The sequence below is a fragment of the Arachis ipaensis genome, chromosome B3 (genome assembly GCF_059453495.1).
Source record: "Arachis ipaensis isolate K30076 ecotype BB chromosome B3, ASM5945349v1, whole genome shotgun sequence".
NCBI lineage: Eukaryota > Viridiplantae > Streptophyta > Magnoliopsida > Fabales > Fabaceae > Arachis > Arachis ipaensis.
In genome coordinates this window covers 40,620,941-40,646,116 of record NC_142438.1, presented here as the reverse complement: position 1 = coordinate 40,646,116, position 25,176 = coordinate 40,620,941, and the positions used below count along the sequence as shown (strand labels likewise).

Here is a 25,176-nt window from a genome sequence, read left to right as displayed (position 1 = left end):
TCTGGATCGTACGTGTTGAAAATTTTTTCATTCTACACCGTAGAATTGGCCTAATGTTAATATAGCTCAATTCTTAAATAAGGGCTTCAAAACTTAATAATATTTTCCTTGTTTCCTCATGATCCCAAACAAGGTGCATGAACAGAATAATATAGTTTACTTCTTTCTTTTCAAAACGGTGAAATGCAATTGAGGTATAGTTTAAAGGGAGTAAATTGTACTTAACCACAACAAAATTCAGAAAAGGAATCAAAATAGAAAGCAAGAATGATCAGAAATCAGAATCGAACAATAAAGTAAAAATCATAACATCCTCATCGGTTCAAGCATTAGTCAAAACAACAAAGATTCTTTTCAAACCAAAACTTGAAGAACGAAAATAACATCTTATCCTTAATGATTTTATAATACTAATGACCATATAACAAAAAAGTAAATTAATTCATCCTTCTAATAAGCTCATTTATGTAAGCTTCCCTGTTACCTGCGTCACCTCCTTCTGACATAATGATTCCTTTTCTTCTTCAAACCACCCAATGGAGCCTTCAATTTGAAGGGCCATAGGAAGTTGTTTGCTTCTCTGAAGTGAGGACCAACTGTCATTATCTCGTGGATCAGATCTTCAACGCATATAATTCCGTGCTTCCCCAATGTCTAACTTGAATATTTTGATCATATAAGGGCAATTGAACATATCATTACAACAACAATCACTGAATTTGTTTCCTTTTTCCGTCACCATCATGGTTTAACACCATTGGATCAATGTACAAGTATATGAAGAGATTGAAAGAAAAGTGACAATTACATATAAAAGAGATTGAAGGGAACATAAATCATACACCAGACTCACCTGTTCAATGATGGAGTTGTCTGTCAAAGCAATTCTCTGCTTATCAACTTTTCCATAGCCTCTCTTGTAAATTAATTCTCTAACACTCTTCAGATTGGGATACCTGAAATATCAATTTTGAATGCTTTAAGAAGGCATTATGCAGGTAAGCGACTCAAGATGATGTGGTCTCTGAATATGTGAAATTCGCATACCCGTATGTAACATACGGCTCTACCCTGTGCAGCATATTCATGGTTGCTTTGTTAACCTTGAGGAATACACCATTAAAGATCTGAAGCCAAAAGAACTTGAAATAAGGCTATACCCTAATACCACAAGTACATAGTGTATAAATATAAGATACACCACAATTAAGAGCATAATTTGGGGGAGAATAAGTTGTGAAAGAAAATTAACATAACTTTGAATTTTATGTTGTGACTAATATTGGTGGCCTTGAAACATTGCGCATATTACTGAATACAAAAGACAACAATTTGTGCACAATCAAAAGAATAATGTTTTCTAATCATTACCTTCCAAAGTGAGGTTTTTCTACCAAGTAGATCAGAATACATGAAATTTGCCAAAAACAAATGCTTTTCGAGAATGACAAAAAATGACCAGACAAATATAACCTATTCCAATTTAAATACATAGCTTCTCTATAACAGCAAATGAACCAACAAAACAGATCGAGACAGCACTTAAGAACAGACTTGGTAACTATAGCATAGTTGAAGGGTCCAAAAATCATTCGTGGCCAAAGCTGATATGCCAGTATCAATGGCATAGTAGTGGAGAAACACATTGCATGCATGGCAGCACACACATAAACATAGTAGTTTAAATCATCACAATAGATTTACCTGCCTCAACCGCAAGAGCTGCAAAATCTTCCTTATCTTAGGGTGCATAGCATTGATACTGCCATCATACAATGAACAACAATGAAGCTTGTATAAAACACTTTAGATAATTTGGTATTAAAATAACTAATAATTCTAAATGAAAAGAAAGATAATTACCCACGGATCCTGATGATGAATAAGAGTTTAGCTTCAGGATCGACATAAAAGCCTCCTTTAAGAAGAAAATGTAATTAGGGATTGAAAAGAGTGAATTGAGAAAGCAAAAAATGAAAATGCAATTGGTTGTGTTGAACCTGCTGAGCGTATTCCTTAGAGTCTGTTAAAAATCAACTTGCGAGTTTGGAAGCTGGTTTTCTTAGCGGCTTGGAGCTGTTGGGTTTTGGCGAGGGCCCACTCCTCGCTCCTCTTCTACAGATTCTGGAACCACGGCTTTCACTTCCGCCTTCGACATCTTCCTTCTACCATTCACGCTAGGTTTTGCTGAAGCTAGGACTTTTTCTTATCAGGAACATGAGCTTTTTTGTTACCACAAAACTGGGTTTTTCCTCTTTTTCTGCAAATTAATCTTTTATCTTTCCTGGCCAAAAAATAAATATTATTACTCATTAAAATGGATTATATTTCTAAAGGTTAATTTTTTTATAATTTTATCAAAATTATAATTAAATTCTTATAATTTAAAAATGTTTCAATTATTTCCATACACTATTTTAAAATTTTTAATTAGGTTCTTGTTAAACAAAAAATATTAGAATTAATAAAATATTTTAAAAATAAAAAATGCCCAAGTTTAGGAATTTAGTACTTAGATGTGGATATTTTTAACTTTAAAAAAAATATTCTGTTAATTCTAATATTTTTTAAAGTAAAGACCTAAATAAAATTCAAAATCGTATAAAAATGCAATTAGAAACTTTTAATATGTATGAACTTAATTACAAATTTAATAAAATTATATAAATTGAGAGAATAATTTTAATTTCTTTTCTAAAATATAGAAATGATAGGGACTAATTTTTCAATTCCTCAAGTTTGGAGTTAACTCATCTAATTAACTTAGAGAAATGATTTCAATAAAATTATAATGTGCCGAAATTTATAGCGTTGCCGCTAGAAGGAGTAGCACGTAGAACTGCAAAACCAAAAAGTAAGCCTCTTAAAAATGATTATGCACATCTCTAAAGAGAAGGATTCCATTGCATCGTTTTTGTCTCCAGGGAGAAGTGGATAATCTCAGTCACATAAGTTTTGTTACAACATCAAATCTTAAGTTTTGTCAATCTTCAAATTAAAGACTAAAAAATACTACATGCACACTAAAAATCAACTAATATGTACTATTTTATTCATTTTCAATGTGTATTTTTATATTTTAAACATATATTGTATACAGATAATTTATTTTTAGTGTACACTTGAAATAGTCATTAGAAAATATCCTTAATTTTGTTTTCATGATAGCCAGATCTTTAATGGTGTATTCCCCTCAAGATTAACAAATTAAAGCTTCAAAGCAACCTTGAATATGCTGCACAGGTTAGAGCCTTACCTTTCATATGCATATGCGAAATTTCACATATCTAAAGACCATATTCTTGTTATGCTACAAAGCAACCTTGAATATGCTGCACAGGTTAGAGCCTTACATTAATTTTGGTTGGTCAAGTAATTAATTCACTCATTCATGTGAAGAATTGTTGATTTTAAATGTCGTTTTAATTTGTGCATGCAGATGAGAAAGTAAATGTTTGATTCTCTCTAGTAAGATTTGCATTTCAAGGAATGTAGTCAATATTTTTCTTATTCTCTCCCCAGCATTCTAAGTATGATTCCATAGATAATTCAGTTGTCCCCTGTATTGATAAAACACTCGAATGTTACCACTACCCCTTCACTTCCTGACACTAATTCCTCTTCTACTGCTGATTTACCCTCCCGCCAATTACCAAAATTTGGCCTACACTGTAACAACTCAAAATCCTGAAGAACCACCACTTAAAGACAGTTTCTATAGCTCTTCAATCTCCTAAGTGGCTGCAAGGCATGAAAGAAGAGTATAAAAAGCATTGATTAATACTAATACAGTAGTAATACTTGGCAATATAGGTAGTAGATAGGGGTTTCTACAATCTACAATAAAAAAGATGGAGCTGTCCAAACTCCAAAAGGACAAGACAGACTTGTAGCCAACACCCAACAGGTTCCAAAAGGCTCAAGGAATTGGTCTTGAACAATTGTTTTGTCCAGTCATTCCGCTTGTTATTATTAGACTAATTTTGATAATTGCTTTGAGCAAAGGCTGGATAATTTCAACAAAGCATTTCTAAATGCTGATTTATATCATAGAATTTTTATGACAAAGCCAAAAGGCTTTACTAAGGAGCTGTTACTCTAGTTTATAAATTGAACAAAAGTTTCTCTCTAAACTAAAACTAGTCTCAAGAAAGTGACTTTAAAACTTTGACTTTTATAACACCAAATTAGATACATTTGTTAAGAACGTCCAACATATATATGTTGTGCAATATATAATATAATATAATATTATCTGAAATCTCTTAAATTATGTGTAACTTATATCGGATGATTTTTTCGACATCACAAACAACTCACAGGTACAGTTTATGTAATTATGTATCCATTCCAATAATGATAAAAGAAAAATAATTACCCTATAATTTTAAATATTAAAATAAAATTACCTTTTTAAATAATGTGTTTTGAATTAAAAAACATATACCAAATTGAAAGTCTCACCGTTTCATACTATTATCATCCAAAAGTTAAGGCCCCATGTCCTTGTGTGTATTCTAATTTATATACGTGTATAATTGGACATAATTGTGCATAAGAGTATGGCCTTTTATTTTTTCAAATATACTGTTGAATCATTGTCCCTCCATTTAGTGGTTTGCATATTGTTTTTTTTTTTCCCACCATATTCTTCATTCCGTAAATCAAAAACTAATTCGTTACGAACTAAATCTTTATTAAAAGAGTTTATTATTAACTAATAAATCACTCTATATACAAAATTTGAACCTTAGAGACTTAACCAAATTAGTAAAGAACAGGTATTTTGTTGGGTTTAGGTCGGTGATGATGATGCATTTATTGATCATATTGTCTAAAGCTGTGAGATCTATCTACTGTTTAATGCACACAACACATGTGAGGAGGGTCATACTTAGACAATCTGTATCATATATATACTTCCAAAATAAAATAATATAAAAATATTTTATATTAAAAAAACATCAACTATTAAATTAAATATTATATTTTTATACATTTTAAATATATATTTTATGTTCTAATATAAATTTTATATAAATAATTATTTGATAACTAATTTTAATATATATTTAATATTATTAAAAATAATAAATTTAAAATAAAAATTATATTAGATGTATGTTAAAATTAGTTATTAAAATCAATCACTAGTATAACATATATATTGAAATATAAAATGCACATTGAGAATGAGTTAAATAACATATGTATTTGTGTATATTTATAGACAAATATATAATAGTTAATTTTAATGTACAAATAATATTTTTGTAAAAATAATATAAGAAAATTTATGGGTGCAATTTGGATAATAGTCTTGTTAAACATCCAAACCAAGCCTTTTTGGCAAATAAGTTTAACAAAGTTAATCAAAATCCAACAAAAACCAGTTTCATTAGTGAGAGCGTGAATATACATTTCAACTATCTCCACTAACGTAATCATTTGTATTCCACATTCTTCCTCCTCCTCCTTCTTCCGCCTTCTCATCCTCCTTCTTCTTTACGTGCGTGTTTCCTCTCCATCGTCGTTCTTTGATTGCTGTTGTTATCGTTGCGTTTTTCTTTCTTTTTCTTCTCTTCTTTCTGGTGATTTTGCAGCATTACGTGTTTTTTCTTCTTTTTTGTTTGATTTTTTTTCTTGTTAAGAGGGTAAATAAGAAGAATTATAAGAAGGTAAAACAAGAAAGACAAAATGAACATGAAAAGAAGAAGAAGAGGAGTTGATGAGTTTTGAATTATGCAAAATATATATATGAAAATAGCACCAAAATTTTTTAAGCGTGACACAAAAGTTTCTCAATTTTGACACCGAAATTTCTTAACTGTGACACAAATTCTTGTTAAGAGGGTGAAACAAGAATGATGACAATGTGAAAGAAAAAGAGTTTTGAATTGTGAATAACAATAACACAAAAAATTCTTAATTTTGACACTAAAATTTTGCTACAAAAAGACAGAAATGTCTTTTTTAATATTGTATTTTTTCTTCTTATTCTTTTTCTTTCTTTTTTTCTTTATTTTCTGTTGCTCTTACTTCTTTTAGGAGCGTTACTTTTCATATTAGACTTGAATGAACATGTTTGCACTGTATTGCAATTTTATTCAGTTGAATGAATGTAGGTTCATACTTATTGGATTGAATTCTTGCCAAAAATAAAAATAGTACCAAAATTTATTTAAAATAACATCAAAATTTAATTTAAATATAATGATATATAATATAGAATGTAGAAAGTAAATTGCATACTAAAATATCATATTTACTCTATAAAATAAAATAAGATAGCACCAAATTGACACTAGAAGTTTAATAACACGATACAAAAAATATTGAATCTTTCTAAAAAAATATTACACATTCAATGAATTAAATGCTTATCTCATATGTAGAAAAAACACATAAAAATCTAAAAATAACACCAAAGTGTCTTCACTCTGACACCAAAATTTTTAACTAAATAATGTAATAGAACTAAGAACTTATTTCATGAATACTTGAGTTGCATATTAATAAATTTTAATAGAAAAGAGAATAAGTGAAAGAATATGTACATAACACAACAAAATTTAGCAGAACAAGTTCAAAAATTTGAAAGAGAATGAACAATGGCATTTACGTATAAGAAGAAGACGATGTATCTGATATATATAATAACACATAAATTTCTAAAGAATAACACCGAAATGTCTTCACTCTAACACCAAAATTTCCAACTAAATGATGTGATAGATGTAAAACCCCCGAAATTAACAAATAATTAGGCAATAAATTAATTATTAATAAAAAAATTAGAAAATAGAATTTTATAGTTTAATAAGATAGACTTAATTAATCATGAATTTTGATACTAATTTTAAAGGTTTTGATCTAAAATTGAGCTAGACTAAACCGGTCAAACCAAGTCTAAACCGGACCCAAGGCCCAATCCAACAAAAATGAAATGAAGAGCACAACACTTCTTCCTCCCCAAATCAAAGAGGAACACACTGAATGAGGGAAGAACACAAGGAAGAAAACATAAACTCTTGATCTGATTGCAAATCCTTGTAACTTCCAATCCGGAGCTCCGATCATCGTACCGTTTGCGACCACGCGTCTACGCGTCGAGCTCTACAAAGTCCAGTAGTCAATTTGGTAAGAAAATCTCATTTTATCTCAGCCTCTCTTCTCCCTAATTTTCAAAAATTGAGCATGGGTATTGAGATTTGTAATTTGTCTTGGTGTTTTAGGATCAAATTGTCTTGAGAAAATTAGTGAGTCTTGTCCCATTGATGCATGAGTAAGGTAATAACCTTAAACCTCTTATTGATTTGTGAATTTGTAAGCTTGATGGTTGATTATAATGATATGTTGTGGGATTAGATTGAATATTGTTGATTTGGAGTACATTGATGATGTTGGGAGCTTGATTATTGGACCTTGGCGGTTGAAATTCGGTTCGGAGAGGCTTTGGGACTGTGAACTCTTGAGGAACGGTGACCTCGAGGTGTTTTTGGATTTTACGAGGAATCGGCCAAGGTATGTTTTAGTTTCTTGTATGTAATATATAATGTGTCGGAAAATTTAGGCTAAACGACTTCAGATAAGTTGAATCGTATGTTTGATGCATGTTTAGTGGCTTTAGCTAATGCAATGTATGTTGATTTAGATGTGGAAAATTGATGTGTTAGTTAATGATACGAATATGGTGGATAGTTGATGGAACGATGATTTTTAATGAATAATGATGTACTTTGTTGATTGAGTATGAAGTTGTGTTGAATGTGGATTATTAGGGTGAGCTTGATAAAGTTGTATATTAATGTGTAATGGAATGAATGAGAAGGTTGAGGTAATGGTTCGATAGATTTGGGTGCTGTTTAGAAGTATGGAATGTTGGTTTTGAGTTTTGATGTGGGAAAAATAGAGGTTTGAGAATTTTTGTGAAAAGTTTATGTTTGACCAAACTTCGGTGGGTCATAACTTGGCTTCCGGACCCCAAAACCTTTTCAAACTTATTTCATATGAAAATTAGGTCCGTGAAGTTTACACCGTTTGAAGAACAGATGAAAAAAGATTTTTAACGAAAGAGTTATGCGCGTCGGAAGTTGGAGATGTAAAATGTGAAATCTGTATTTTTAGCAGCTTTTTAAGGAAAATGAAAGGGGCGCGTACGTGGGCTTATGGCTGCATACGTGGCCATTCACTTCTATCCACTGCACTCGCGTACGCGGGGAAGTACCACGTATGCGGCATGGGAAAAAGAGGCACGCGGACACATGGCTACGTACGCAGGGCCCTGTTTTTCAGCAAATTGAGTTTTGTGTTTTAAACATGATTTTGAACTTCTAAATCTCTATTTTTACTCTCTAAGACCCTGAAACTTAGTTCTAATCACAAGGAGAGGGGTAAGTTTAGAGAAGAAGTTAACTTAGCAGAGAAGAAATGTTTGAAATAATGAATTATGATTGAGGAAGTGCAGAAATGATGGTTTGTAAATGAATGAGATATGTGACCCCAGATAAGAGGCAGTGATATTTTTCACTTGCTTCAGGAAAGAGATGAGAGAGAAGAATGATGAAAACTGAATTTGATTGTGAAATTGAATGATTATGAATGAATTATAATGATAATGAGATTGAAATTGATTGTGGTATGCCTTTGAGTAAGATGCAGTGGTGTCATTCACTTGCTCCGAGTAAGAGGCGAGAAAGCTGGTTAAGATACAGTGGTGTTATCCACTTGCTCCAGAAAAGAGTTCGAGACTCCAGGTAAGATGCAAGGGTTGAGTTCTGACACCGTTTGCTCCGGGTTGAGAACTGTAACACTACATGGGTAAGAGGCAGGGTAAAGTTGTCCCCTGCTCCAGGTACGCGGGTAAGATGCAAGGGTCGCAGCGTTGTCCCACTTGCTCGGTGTTTGGGTTCTGTCTAGGGTTAGCTACCGGACATATCATGTTTGGCTTTATAACCGACAGATGAGACTCATCAGCCATAGGACAGGCATAGATCACATGCATATGTTTGTTTTGTTTGTTTGTGCATTTAATTGGGTTTGCCTTTGTGAATCAATATGCTATTTATCATACTTGTTACTTGCAATAACTATTCTCTATTTGTGTTTGTGTTTGTCTATTTTGTTTGTGTTTGTGGTTCCACCAGAGTTTGGAGGATTGGAGGAAGGCGAGGAGTTGAGGGTTTAGTTAGAATTTAATTAAGATTTAGAACTTTAGAAAATCTACCCTGTTTCTGGTTCTCAATTTATAAACTTTAAGACTAAAATCTAAGTGTCAGAGTTCTAGGATTGCCTCTGGCTTTTTCAGGACCTTATATCTTATATATGTGGGCACCAATCATGCTGAGAACCTCTGGTTCTCATTCCATACAAATATTGTTGTTTTTCAGATGCAAGTCGGGATGCACCTCGGTGAGCGTTTGAGATCTTTGGCAAGCGTAGTCTATTTTGGGATTTTATATTTTGATATCATATGATGTATTTACGTTATAGAATTCTCCTATATGTATATATAGCTACCTAAGTCCCTCTTAGAGGTCGACGATGGAGAAACAGGTCGTTTATTTTGTATTTTGAGATTCATGTGGGTTATGACTATATGTATGTATATACACACTTATACTTTTACCAGTCTTTACTTCGCGGACTGAGTCAGGAGCTTGCTATTCTGTATTTTAATCCTCCACTTTTTATTGTGTAGTTTACATTTTATTCGGTTATGTAAGAACCGCAATTAATTAGCCACTTAATTAAATTAAATTAATTTTCCAAAATAGGATACAAAAATTTAGAATGTTAATTAGAAAATTTAAATATAATTTTTGGACTCAGTAGATTTTTCTGAGTTGAAAAATGTAATTTTTTGCGAAAAATTGCGTAAAAATGCATACCGGTAAATTAGCCAGCAGTAGCGGCTTGAATCTTTCCGATACTGTGTGAAAGTAGCAAACACTGTAGAAAAACTTAGAAAAATAATTAAAGTTGAAAACCAGGCACTAATTTTAAAGGTTTGGCCCAAAGTTGGGCCAAACGGGCCAAAAACACTAACGAGTTGGACCAGGCCCAAGTTGGGCCAAAGCCCAAACTTATATATAACCACTTAATGAAGCCTTTCAGCCTCATAACACTCCACCAACACAAAATCACAGCTGAGAATTGAGAGGAGAAGAAGGAGAGTGGCACTATTCACATTCACGTTCATTTGCTTGTATCTTGAGTTACGGTGCTCCGATTCACGTGCCGTTTAGGGTTACGTGAAGCTCTCATCGAGTCCGTCATTTCTATCTAAGTATTGCTGGTAAGGAATCATGTTTCACACTTGGTGCGGTATTTGTAACCCACTAACTTACCGGCAAGTGCACCGGGTCGTACCAAGTAATACCTTACGTGAGTAAGGGTCGATCCCACGAGGATTGATGGATTAAGCAACAATAGCGTTTGATAGGATTAGTTAGACAAACAGAAAATAGTGTTGGGAGCTCAAAGACATTAAACAATAGCAAAAATATTAAAGAAGGGCAAGTAATTAAGTTGGGAATAATATATGGAGAGGGCAGTTAAGGCTTCAGAGTTATCTATTTTCTGGATTGACTTTTCTTATTAACTATTTTAATTATGCAAGATTTGATTCATGGCAAACTATTTGTGACTAGACCCTAATTCCTTAGACCTTCCTAGTCTCCTCTAAAATTCATCAACTGCCAATTTCTTGGTCAATTAATTCCAATTAGAAGGTGATGATTAAATTCCAGTTTATATGCCACAAGAATCCTAATTGTCCAAAAATAAAGGGATTATATGTCACGTATCCCGTTAAATACAAACAATTAGAAATTCAAGATAATATGTTTTCAAGCTTATTGTTCAAGTAAAGAGCTTTTCCAAGTTATACAAGAACTCAAATAGAACATGGGTCATACTTCCGTTCCACACAAATTCATAAAATAAAGAACGAAAACAATAATTGAAATATAAATCAAAACATGAATTAAAATAGAAAAATAATATTATCAATCCATACAATAGACAGAGCTCCTAACCTTAACAATGGAGGATTAGTTGCTCATGGAATATGAAATGTAAATTTGTATGGAATAATGTTTTGGAATGTTGTTCTCGAACTACCCTGTTGGGATCCCTTTTATAACTAATCCTAATAATTTAAAAATCAAATTTCTAAAATTAAAATTAAAATAATATCTTTTCCTAAAATAAGATTTGAATTTAAATTTGAATTAATTAACAAGTCTTCAGCTGATGGGTGGGACCACTTGATTTGTCCATTCTGCAGCTTCTAATATGTGATTTCTGGGCTAAGAACTGGGTCAAAACAGCCCAGAAATAGCCTCCAGCGTTTTTCTACATTTTCTGCACGTGGCGCATGTGACGCGTCCGCGTCGTCCATGCGTTCGCGTCATTTGTGCAGATTCCAGTCTACGCGTTTGCGTCAGGCACGCGATCGCGTCATTGTGATTTCCTCCATTCCGCGCGGTCGCGTGAGCCATGCGTCCGCGTCGGTATTCGCTAGTCATCTCCTTGGTTTCTTCTCTTTCTTTGCAGAAACTTCATTAAATCCATCCGAATGCTACCTAAAATAAATAAAATTGCACAAAACTCAAAATAGCATCCATAATGGCTAAAATATAATTAATTCTTAATTAAACTCAACAAATTAAATGCAAATTCATTAGGAAAAGATAGACAAGATGCTCACGCATCAATACTCCCTTTCTCAGCCCTAATGGTTTTCACGTTTTTAGGTTTGAGTTTCGAAGAAGTTTTGTGATTTTGATTGTTTATGGGTGATTTAGCGTTAGAGTATTGTTGTGTTTCGCCCCTATTTCCTTTGGGTAAGGTGAGTTGCTTCAAAACCCTTGTGGTTTGGTATTTTGTGAACCTTAGATATTCATTTTGGGTATATTACTTGTGTATAGCTTAGAATTTATGATTATTGGAGCTTTTGGATTGTGTGTGGTGGCTTGATTGAACTTGAAAACTTGTAAAAGCTTGGTTGAGGTCAAATTTGGTATTTTGCACATATTGAGAATCGGCCAAGGTATGATTTTAGTTTTATCTATGTAATATGTAATATTTATGGACACCTAGGCTAGTAGACCTTAGGATAGGATTGAATTGGTTGGTAATGAGTGTTGATGTATGATGATTTTGATGAATGCATGATTTTGAGAAATGCTGATGTTTATTTATGATGTGGGATTGAAAATGATGATTATGAGTGTTGATAACGGATTATGAAGCTTGTTGATGTTGATAAATATCGAGGATAGTGAAATGATGCCTTGATTTGTAATAATTGGGAATTGGAGGTATGTAAGTGAGAATTTTGGATGAAATTGATGAAATTGCATGTTGATAGGTTGTAGAATGATTGGAGAGTATATGAATATGATTTAGATACATTAGGGCTGGTTTGGATGTAGAGCAAATGGTTTTGAATTGAGAGTTTTGGTAAAAATTGAGTTTTAAGATTTTTTGTAAAAATAGATTTTGGGCCAATTTTTGTGGATCATATCTTGAACTACAGTTTTTGAAATTGATTCAATTTTATATCAACTTTAAAATGGTATAGATTTCGTGGAAATTGGAATTTTGTAGAAAAAGATATGATCGTTGGAAGTTGGTGTCAAAAATCTGAATTTTGTGATGTTGCAGAATTGTGAATTCTGGTTTGTGTGCCCACACATACTATTGTGCGCGTGCTCTGAGTAGGGGCCATGTTTTTACTTGTTCGTACGCACACTTGTGTGCGCACGCACACCCTGTGATTTTCAGAAAACGTGCATACGCACACTCTGGTACGCACGCACGCACATGGATATGCCTACTGTTAAAAGCATTCGCACACTCTGGTGCGCCCGCACACCCTGCGAAATTTACAAGTTGTGCGTACGCACAACATCATGCGTACGCACAAGCTGGGAAAACTCCTCTGGGCGTGCGTACGCACACCCCTATGCGTACGCACACTTCCCTGTTTTTCAATGAAAACCTTGTTTTTAACTATTTTACCTTTCTGCCAAGCTTGTAAACTTCTGTAACGCTAATCTAGGATGTCTTAACTTGTTTTTAGACTTTGAAAAATAGAGAATATAATGAGTGAGTCTAATTAGATATTTTCTAGTAAAAAGTTTAGAAGACGGAGGCTTAGGTTTCTGAAGTTGTGAGTGGACCGTCGGAGTACTATATTGATGATGATTGTGGAAACTTAAGAGCTGATGGTAAACTTGTGAAATTAAGGGATTAACGATGATTATGGCGAGTCGGAGACTCGAAGAGAAATGGTGAATTATTAAATGATGAAAGTGATCACTGAATGAGATATATATATATATATATATATATATATATATATATATATACTGATATTGTTGAGACGCTATGTGCCTGGCAAGGACGGTGGTTAATCCTGCTTGTCGAGGTCATGGCGACGGCGTAAGGGCGGTGGTTAGTCCCGTTTACGTTGAGATGTGAGGTCTGTGGCTGAGTATCCCGCTCGCATCCTTTTCAGAATCACAAGAGTGTGCGCGAGCACTATATCCCTGGACCTGTGCTGGGCACGATATCCCTAAGGGGTATCCATTTTATTCGTGATTGAAAGGCAATATCTCCATGGAGATATGTCGGGTTAGCAGTTGAACCGATAATGTGATATCACAGCCAATAGGGCAGGCATTCATCATGTGCATCTTCTATATGGTTGCTTGCTTTGTATGACATGCTTAAGTGCTTCTTGATTTACCTGCTATACTTGAAAATTACTTGTACTTTACTTGTATGAATTACTTGTGTTTTCTACTGGGATTGAGGAGGATTGGTAGGCGGTGGCGATGGGATTGCATGGCGGTTAGGCTAGCGAAGGCTGTGGAACAGTGGTGTAAACGTTAGTCTAGAAATTTCTTAGGGTAGAATACCATGTTTCATTATGGTTTTAAAGTTATGGCTTTAGATTTATTTATGCTTTAAGTTTGAATCTTATGCTTGATGTGAAGTTCTAGGATTGCCTTTGGTGTTCCGGAATCTTACATCTTACATTACTGGGCACTGTTATCATATTGAGAGCCTCCAGTTCTCATACCATATTCTGTTGTTTTTCAGATGCAGGTCGTAACCCACCTCGGTGATTTACGTGATGGTGACAGAGCGGAGGATCTTTATCATATTTTGGAGTCATTTTGGATCTTTTGTTATAATTCTCTCTATCTTTTGTATCTTTATTACTTTGTTGCCTTAGAGGCTTGACTATGAGAGATAAGTTGTATAAGCTATTTTAACTCAAAACTCTGTTATGTCTGTATGTAACTAGTCGGCTTAAACTCCGCAGGCTGCGGCTAGTATTTTATGATTATTATACTCATATTTCTACATATATCTTATGCCTTATTGCTTTTAGCTTCGTGTGAATGTTTCGCGCTTTTGTAACTCTGTTTTTGAGCTTATTTCTTCGTCGGGCTTCTAGAATTACTATTTCTTTCTATATATATTATTGTATAAGCCTTAGAATTATCGTGACCTTTAATTATCCTTTACTTTACGGCATGAGGTAAGATTTAGGGTAATTAGGGTGTTACAGGTTACGCTTTTTCGTGTGCGATGCATTTTATTTTGCGGTTTTGTTTAAACCTTCTTTCAAGGCACCTAGTTATGAATTTCTTCAACTATATTACATAAATATATTTTATTTTTAGAGGTCGTCATATCACATCACCTCTATTTTACGACTTAAGCGTAAGACTCTATGTGGTAGGGTGTTACAATAGAAGTAAGAGTTTATTTCATGAAGACTTGATTTGCATATTTACAAATTTTGATAGAAAAGAAAATAAGTGAAAAAAATATGTAGATAACGTAGGAAATTAATCAGAACAAGTGCAAAAATTTGAAAGAGAATGAACAATGTTATTTACATATAAGAAGAAGACGACAATAGCAACGATAATGATAACAATAACAATAACGGTGATGATGATGATGATGATGATGATGATGATGATGGAGGAGGAGGAGGAGGAGGAAGAGGAGGAGGAAAAAGAAGGAGGTAAAAAAATTCAAATGAGAAAAGAATGAGGAGGAGGAGATGGAGGTGGTGACGACGACAATAACAAAAGAGAAAGATAAAAAAAAAAAAAGAGGAGAAGGAGAAGTAGAATTAGTAGCACTATCAGGGGCGAGAGAATAAGAAAAGGAGGAGGAGGAGATGGAGATGGTGATGGTGGTAGTAGTGGTGACGATGACGATAAAAAAGAGAAAGACGAAGAAAAAAGAGAAGAGAAGAAGAAGAAGAAGTAGCAACATTAGGAGTGGGAGAAAAAAGAAGAAGCAGATCATGTGTCATATAAAAAACGGTTATAACAATTTAGTTGAATTTAAATAAATAATTTGATATTTGATTGTAAAATTTTATTTATTTGAATAAACACACAAACCTATTCTCAACTAACTACTCAATTGGCTCTATGAACAGGTTCTCCTTCCTTTTTTTATTATCTTTTTTCTTTCCGGTCAAAATCCATTTCAAATGCCAAAATATTTTTTTCCTAAATATAAGGATATTAAGACACCAAAAAAAAAAAATACATAGATATTATTGTCAAATAATATTAATTAAAAAAAAAACTACACACGTCTTAGCTAGATTTCATCATTTCTTATATGGTAATGGAACCGTACTAATTCAAATGAACTCTCCAATATATTTATAATTGCCTTATTAGGTCAGTTCATAATAATAGTCTGATCTGGTTTTGTTAGATTACGAACTCATCAAACCAGACTATATATTATCATATTCTATGGACAGTTTTGAGTTTATGCCTACTAAATTGATTTTTTACGTACCTTCAATTGTACTCCTAAATCCTAATCAATCTATATATATAGCGTGCGTGCATGTAAAAGCTATATATAATTCAAAATAGAAAATTATTGCCAGTCCAGAAAAGAAAAGAAAAAACAGAGAGAATTATTTGATCATATATAAAATCTATATCACTTTCATGACTTATGGTGATGACGATAAAATATTGGCCTAATAGGAACTAAACAACTGTTACATCACGCTATCTGATTATAATTTTGCTGGCTCCTGTTTCCGGAAGTAAAGAAAAGAACATCCATAGAATTGACCAATGTCCGGTAAGTCTATTTATTAGTTTATTTAAATTTAAATAAAATTTATTTTGTAGGTAGTGGTTTTTTTTTTTTTTTTTTTAATAATTATGTTACGTCTATACTAAAATCAGTCATCATGATTACTACAAAACGGAGAATAGTGACGGATAAAGCAGCTGTTTTGACAATTGCCGCTATCTACTGGTTTTCCAGCAATTTTAGTGGTATACACTGGAAGAACAGTTATTTGATTCGGTCTTGCGGCAAGTTTTAAGGAAACTGCCGCTAATCTACCTTATTTTTGGCGATATTTCAATCTCCCCTTCTCTTAGTCTTATTAATTTTTCATGTGTTACTATTTTGACACCGCTATATATCTATTAGACGCCCCCTTTTCCCTCTTTAATTTCCTCTCTTTGGAAAAACATCCCCAAACCCTGCTAACCCTAACCTTCTTCCATGAGGTACCATCGGTGATAGATTCCTGCCTTCGTCGCCTCCAACTTTCATTGACGCACCCATCGTAGGTTCAGATCTGTTCTAGCTACTTTTCCACGTCTGCATTTTTTTATTTAGATCCTCTGCCAAAGTTCCACGTCGGATGAGCCTCTTGTCCTCTGAGCTGCAGATTCAGACTCTGCGCCTCTGTTCTAGTTTCTACTTGCTGTTGGTGCCTCCTTTCTTCTACTCTGCTCATTACTTCTGGTTTGTTCTTTTTGGTTTGGGTTTGTTCTAAACTTTCTTTCTATGTACTTTGGAATTGGTTTTGCTCGTTTTTTATACTCAGTAATTGCTTTGCTTCATCGATGGTATGTCTTGTTTGCTTTTCAAATTTAATATTTTTTGCCTTGTTGACAATGACATGGATACTATACATTTTATTGATTTTCTATTTCTTTGAATTGTTATTTCCTTGGATATGTTGTACTCACACTTGATAAACTTGTTCTCTATCATATCATGAAGGTGTTGAGATATTATACTCATTAAAATAAAGGTTGATTTCATTACCTGCTTCCTCTAATTTGATGGCATTTACTTATGTGGAGGTGTGCCGTGTTTGCTTTTTAAATTTAATTTTGCTTAAGCTCTAAATTGTAATAGTAATGAATATTATTGGTATGCTTGAGGCCTAAGGTATTTTATTAATTTTTTCATGGCTTTGCTTATAAGAGGAACATTTGATTTCATTGGTTTGAATTAATACACTTTCAAATATGTTATCGATGCTCCACAATTAAGTGATGCAAGGCCTAGTTTTCTCACTCATGCTCTTGTTATTCTTTCATGTAACACCGTTTCTTCTGATAATTTTTAATATAACACTTATGTTATCATATCTTAATATAATGATATAATTGAAATTGTGACCGTTGAGCCTAATAGAATGCAGTTGGGAGCAAAGGTAATGTATATTTTTATTTGCATCTCAAGCTTAATTTCAATTAGCTTTATGATATGAGGATAAAAAGGTAATTGTGTATCATAGCAGGCTGTATATCCAGAAAGACTTAGAGGACTTTTTGTCTATATTAAAGAAAAGTACAATAATCCTTTGATCTACATTACTGAAAATGGTAATATATAGTTAGTTATATACATCACACCAACTATTGATCTTATAAAAAATAAGTAATAAAATGTATTCTGATTTTGTTACATCTATTATATATTACTAATTTTATAAGTAAAATGTGTCACATGTCACTTTCTCATTACCAATGTAGTCAAAATCGCATTTCAACTCGTGAAAATACACGATTTCACGTTTCTGCATCCTCTCTCCGTGTCGGTTTTGCTTCTCGTCCAGAACCAAGCTGCATCGTGTGGAATTGCCGCGCAAAAACGAGAGCTGCCGAAATCGCCATTTCTGCCACGATGTTGCGTTCAAGATTGAAGAAGATCCTTTCTTGGCCCTGATTGCAACCTAATCCAACCCAATGGCCCAATCTAAATAGAAGACCATGGAAGATGGAAGAGCCCTAGCAGAGTAGCAGTAAATTCCCTAATCTCTTAACCTTTCTCACTTTACAGTTTATCTCCATGGCCAAAATTTCAAAATTTCACCTTTTCTCAAGTCTCTCAATCTCTGACTCTCTATCTATCCCTCTGAAGTTTGAATTTCACGTGACCAAAATTCCCAATTTGGAGTGTCACCGACTTGCTGCAAGGTTTGCTACCATTGTTGTTGAATTAGACTGGTGGTGGCTGGACTGTGTGAGCGTCACTTTGCGATTGCGATTTGCGAGACTCTCTGGCTCTGCCTCTTTGTCTCTGGTTCTTTGGCTCTACCTCTCTAGCTCTAGAATCTGGATTGCTACTGCTCTTCTCCTCTCCTTCACTAGCAGTTCAGGTAAGTTAAGACCTCCTTTTTAATTTTTATCCTCTTTAATGTTCAATCTGTTGTTGTGCTTGTTTGTTATTGATTATGTTGCAGGTTGAATTGCTATTGTCTATCTTTGTTGGCTTACTGATTATATTGTAGATTGATTATATTGTTCGATTTGGAATATGGTTTTATGCGAATTATAGTAAGTTTTCAAATTGAGGTTAACTTATCTGTTCATATTTATTGCAAGCATGTATTTCTTTCAGTATGTATATTATATAGCTTTCGCATTGTTTATTGATTTTTCTTCTTTGAGATATGCAATTTTAATGATTTAGTAATCTAAAGATATTATTATTATTGTATGCTGTTTTTGCTTTATCTATTAAATAATCTTTGAATTCCTTTTTGTTTAGTTGGTTCATTTTAGATATGGAACATGAAAATTCCTATTGTAAAAGTCAAGGCTCATTTTCTCTTGATTTCACCTCTTAGCCTATTTCAACGGTTACCACTTGATATGCCTCACTTACTTTTTAGTTAAGGATAGTTCAATCATCTTTATTTTGCATTAAACAATGAAGTCCAATTTAGTATTTCTTTTAAACAAAGGTGCAATTTCATTAAGAAAAATTCTGCTGTCAGGATAGAGTTTTCTATCAACACATAAAAGACATGAGGTGTCAAATTTAAAGGGTACTATGTGAATATTACTATACATGCTAAGAATTTGTAAATTGTTACTCTTTTATTCTGTTACTTTTCTTGTTGTATGTATAATATCGCTAATGCTAAGAATTGATGAATTATGAGTTGAACTGAACTGAAATAAATAATTGAATCTTTTAGAAAAAAATTTTCTTTGCTCTATTTTGTTTTAAATTACTTAAAATACTTTATTGAATTTTTTTGTTAAATTTCTTCTAACTAAATGGTTGAATTGTTGTTGTGGCATTGGAGACAATTCTTGAATTTTTGTTATGCTAATATTTTTTGTTCAGATTGGATTGTTGAACTTGGATGGTTGTAATTAGCATTAAACATAATTTTATAATTTTTGTTAAATTTTTGATGTGATATTGAACTGATTTGTTAAATATTTGTTGTTTAATTTTTTTAAAAGAAATGGCGGCGAATCAAGCTAATGCAAGTGAAAATCCGACTAACAATCCAACTTCTCAATCAGGAAGTACAACTGGAATTGCTAGTAAAAGAAAAGTTGTTAAGAATGCTCTTGAAAGTAGAACTGATGTAGGATGGGAGCATGGGATATCTGTTGAAGATGGAAAAAAATACAATGCAAATATTGTCATAAGGTTTTTTTAGGAGGAGTTTATAGATTGAAACACCATTTAGCGGGAACTCAAAAAGATGTTGGTGTTTGTACAGCTGTTACTGATGAAGTTAAAAAGTAAATGTGGGATGTTGTGAGTGGACTGCAAGTGAATTTGATCAAGAAAACAAATATGGGTGGAGTTTAAGAAGAATTTGAGGGAGGAAGTATGTTTAGAGATTAGTGCTTTTTTCTACAATATTGGTACTCCTTTCAACGTATCAAGGAGCGAGGAATATACCAGAACGTTTGAGAAAGCTATAAGATATGGAATAGGATTCAAGCCACCCTCCTACCATGAATTAAAAGTTCCTCTTTTGAAAAAACACGTGAAACATGTTCAATAATCACTAGAGAAACATAGAACATATGGAAGTAAGTTGGTTGTACAATAATGACTGACGGTTGGACAGATAAGAGAAGACGAACCATCCTGAATTTTTTTATTAATAGTCCTAAAATGACTGTGTTTTTGAAATCTATTGATGCCTCTCATATTACTAAGATAGTTGACAAAATTTTTAAAATGATAGACGATGTAGTTGAAGAGGTTGGTGAAGAAAATGTCATTTAAGTTGTCATCAACAATGCGGCCAATTACAAAGCTGCAGGAGAAATGCTAATGAAAAAGAGAAAAAAAATTGTTTTGGACGCCTTGCGAAGCACATTGCATTGACTTAATGTTAGAAGACTTGGAGAAAAAATCAATACTTCACATGGACACGATTTATAGCGATAGAAAGATTACTACTTATATATATGCTAGGACTGCTCTCATTTTACTACTATACATCCACACCAAAGGAAAAAATTTGGTGAGGCTGGGTATTACCTATTTTGCAACTTCCTACCTTATTTTGGGATGCCTCAATGACAACAAAGGTTTCTTAATAAGAATATTTTTTTCTAATCAATGAACTTCTAGAAAGTTTGCAAAAATAAAAGATGGAAAAATAATTGCAAGTGTGGTCTTGGATAAGATGTTTTGGAAAGAGGTGGTGATTTGCTTGAGGGTTGCCTACCCTCTTCTTCATGTACTTCGTATGGTGGATTCAAAAGAAAAGCCAATAATGGGGTTTATTTATGAAGAAATAAAAAATACAAAGGAGAAAATACGAGATGCATTTCAAGGAGTTGAGACAAGGTAAATCGTCAAACTATTTTTTTATTTTATTAATGCATGAATAATATTATTTATTTTGTAACTAATTTATTAATCTTTCTATATTTTAGTTACATACCTATTTGGGATATTATTAATGCAAGAAGGAACAACTAACTTTATAGGCCATTGCATGCTGTAGGCTATTATTTGAATCCTCAAAGTCATTATAGTTCTGGTTTTAAAGTTGCTTATGAGTTGAAGAAGTAGTTTTATGCTTGTATGGAAAGGATGATAGGAAATCCAGATCTAATAACTAAGATGGATGTTCAACTTGAAGATTTTAAGACCCAAAAAGAGTTTTTTGGTAGTAAAGTAGCTCAAAATGCAATTTCTACTAAAATTTCAACTCAATAGTGGGATTCTTATGGGGATCAGCATCCAGAACTTCAACAATTTGCAATTCATGTCTTAAATTTGACATGTAACGCATCTAGATGTGAACGCAATTGGAGCACCTTTGAGATGGTTAATATTTAAATATAATTTATATTTTTTTCTATAAATTTGGTTGTTAGTTCTTTAATTTCTATTTTATTATTTAACTAATATCTTTTATATACATTTGAAAAGTTCACACAAAAAGGAGAAATCGTTTGAAGGCTAAAACCATGAATGATGTTGTGTTTGTGATGACAAACTCAAGATTAGCAAAGAAAAAATAAATTAGAAAAAATCTTGATTATGACTATAGTCTTAATGAGTTAGACTCTGATGAAGAGTGGACTGTTGCTGATGAGGATGGAGAAGAAGAAGATTTGGATGCTCTAATTCCAGATCCTGATTTGAATGATGGAGAAAATGGTAATAAAATTGTTGGTGCTTCTAAGGATCCTTTAGTAATTCCTTATCTTGATGATGATGTGTTTGAAGAACTTCTACAAGAATCTTCTCCTACTGTTGCTGAAAATGAAGATGATAATGCAGAAGCTTGTGAAATTCTTGAAGATTTTATGATTAATGAAAAATAGAATGATTATTAAATGACTTATTTAGACTTTAGTTAATTAGTTGTTTATTGCTACTAGTTTGGTTAGTTTATTTGCTAGTTGAATTTATTTTGGTGTCGTATAAATTCGTGAGTTGTGAATTTGTGTTTTAATTTGTGAGTTGAATTGTGAATTTGTGTTATGAATTGTGACTCTTAACTTATTATGGTATATATTAGTTATAGTCTTTTAGGTAATTTGGTTTATTCGAGATTTATTTTATTATTTATGAAATTAATTTTCGCTATCAAAATTTTCATAATTTTTATATTTTACGAGTCACGTTTATGTTTTCGTCTTACGATTCAACGAATTACGATTCTGAACTAGGTTCACGAGTCAAGATAAAAACTACGAGTTCACTACCTTGCTCATTACAATTGAAATAAAATCTTTCCCTCCAAATTAAAGAGTTTTCTCCTCCTCCTCTATTCCATTGACCCTTAAGGTGACCCTTATTCGAAGCAACATTTAACAAAAGTTGCCTTAGATAGAAAAAGACAACATTTTTTATGAGTTGCCTTTGAGTAAGGCAAAGATAACAAAATTTTTGGCCACCCACAAAAATTGTTGTCTTTGATATCTAAAGCAACACTAAAAAAATATTACAATAAAGAACATTTAAGACAACATTTTTAAATAAAAATACAACATTTTATAAAAGTTATAAAAAAGATTGAATAAATAACATTTATAAAATGTTGCCTAAAATTATTCACAATTAAAATTTTTAGAAAGAAACTTTTAATCATCTTCCCACCAATTATTTCCTAATCAAATAACTTAAAAAAAAAAAGAAAAAGAAAAGAACATATTTGCTTCAGTTCATCACTACTGTAAGCCCTAACACTTGAAACCAATCCCAAACGGCGACACACCCTCCTGATGGGATATTTTTGTGGAAAAACGAATTTCTCCAAAACACCCAAAACTAACCGGCAAGTGCACCGGGTCGCATCAAGTAATAATAACTCACGGGAGTGAGGTCGATCCCACAGGGATTGAAGGATTGAGAAATTTTAGTTTAGTGGTTGATTTAGTCAAGCGAATCAAGATTTGGTTGAGAGATTTGTGATTTGCAGAATTTAAATTGCAGAGAAAGTAAAGAGAACTGAAAGTTAAAGTGCTGAATCTTAAAGAACAAGAAAGTAAATGGCAGAAACTTAGAACGCAAGAAATGTAAATTGCAGAATCTTAAATTGCAAGAAATGTAAATGGCTTGAATTGTAAAGGGAATTGGGAATTGGATTTGCAGAATTTAAACAAGGAAAAGTGAATTGCAACGAACAGAGAAGTAGAAGATAACTTGGATTGAATCAGATCTAAAAACAGAAATGTAAATGAGATTGAAAAGCATTAAACAGAGGAAGTAAAATTGGAATTCAGATCTCAGGACCCAAGAGACTAGATAACCAAGTCTAGATCTCAATGCCTTCCTAGATCCAACAAGAACAATTGCAAAGGAAATGTAAATTGCAAAGAAAATAGATGAAGAAGCAATTAACCGAAATTGAAATTCAATTAAGCAGAGAATTAAACAAGATCCCAAGGTGAGATTGAAACAGATTTCCTTCAATTCTCCAACCCAAGATCCAAGACAATGAAAGTAAAGAGTGCTGAGCAAGAACAAGGAAGAAGAGAGATCAATTCTCCTCCCAAATTCTCTTGAATTAAAACAATAATGCCAAAAATGTAAAATGAGCTCTCTACTAAGTGCACTAATCAAAACCGAAAAGAAAAAGCTCCCTCAAAACTTAAATCCTATGCTATTTATACACTTTCTTCAAATGGTCTTCAAGCCTTCAATTGGGCCTTTGCTCATGATGGAATTGGGTTGATAGAGGCCTTGGTTGATTGCTCTTGGAGTTTGGAGAAGAACCGAATTGAACCGGGTTTGGAATCATGAAAGCTTGAGTAAAAGTTTGAGTAAAAGTTTGAGGCAAACTTTTACTCAAACTTTTCACATCAGCCACCCTCTTTTGCTGATACCAACGTTGGGGCAAAAGTTTGGGGTCAAACTTTTGCTCCAACGTTGGCCTCCCCTTGCATACTCATGGCGCCAACGTTTGCCAAAAAGTTAGAGGCAAACGTTGGCGCAAACTTTTGCTCTCCAGGGTGTGTTGTTCATGCGCCAACGTTTGCCAAAAAGTTTGAGGCAAACGTTGGCGCAAACTTTTGCTCTCCAGGGTGTTGATTTGTGATGCCAAAAGTTTGCCAAAAAGTTTGAGGCAAACTTTTGGTCCAGCTTTTTGCTCCCTGGTTCATTTTCACTTATTCCAAAAGTTTGAGCTAAAGTTTGAGGCAAACTTTTGCTCAAACTTTTTGTCCTCTCTTCCTCCTAGCCATTCCTTCTTGCTTCAACCTTTCTCCAAGCTTTCTTCACCTATCATTAATCAACCAAACACATCAAAGCTATGCTCAAAATCATGAGATATTCATTCTTTCATAATATGTGACAATTATAGCATAAAACCTCATGAAATAGCATGAATTCATACATGGTTGATTAAATCAAAGGAAGCATGAAAATCTACCCAATTGGCTTGCTTATGGCTCAAGAAAGTGCATAATTCAATTGAAAACAAAAGAAAAAGGCTAGTGAAACTAGGCTAAGATGACTTGTCATCACAACACCAAACTTAAAGCTTGCTTGTCCCCAAGCAAGAAATGATTTATTGAGAAGAAAGAATGAAATGGAAGAGGATGTTCATGCTAGTAGAGTGTTATTGGTAGTTCATGGGGTTTTATGTGGATATGTACACACTCACCTCTTATTAACTCTTAAGCCTAGAAAGTCTCCTTCAAGCTTCAAGTAACATACTGCTATGACCTCTCATTATTCCTTTATCCTTGGCTATTATTTGGTTCATAAGCTTTATTTGAGTGTCATGTGTAGCAAGTTCATTTCCTTTTCTTTATACTTGACACATTATTCACTATAGACACTTGGCTCATATTCCTTCTTAGAACATTGATGCCCAGCACCTCTTTGGGCTACTAAATGCCTTGTAGTTAGGTTGCTCTTGATAGTGGACTTTCAGCTGATGATCCCGGGTTAGTTAACCCAAGTCATCAAGTGTTGATGCACTCCAAAGAGCTTAATAATCCAAGCAGATCCTAATACAAAGACACCACAGGCATATATTCTAAGGTTCAAGCTATTGGTGTCCAGCTTTGTTTCTTTTTGTTTTTCTTTTGTTCTGCCACTCTTTGGCTATTTCTTTTTCTCCCCTTT

General features: G+C 33.2%; 2 pseudogenes across 1 annotated transcript; one reads left to right on the top strand and one right to left on the bottom strand.

Annotated features, from left to right (window-relative positions):
- Positions 1-268: 268 nt before the first annotated feature.
- Positions 269-2,206, bottom strand: LOC107630353 (large ribosomal subunit protein uL30w-like; annotated as a pseudogene). Its single transcript, XR_015907409.1, has 5 exons — positions 1,864-2,206; positions 1,705-1,762; positions 1,048-1,127; positions 854-956; positions 269-654 (listed from the first exon to the last, which is right to left on the bottom strand). The product of XR_015907409.1 is annotated as a large ribosomal subunit protein uL30w-like (transcript).
- A 17,376-nt stretch (positions 2,207-19,582) lies between these two features.
- On the top strand, positions 19,583-21,923 carry LOC148570385 (uncharacterized; annotated as a pseudogene).
- Positions 21,924-25,176: the final 3,253 nt, after the last annotated feature.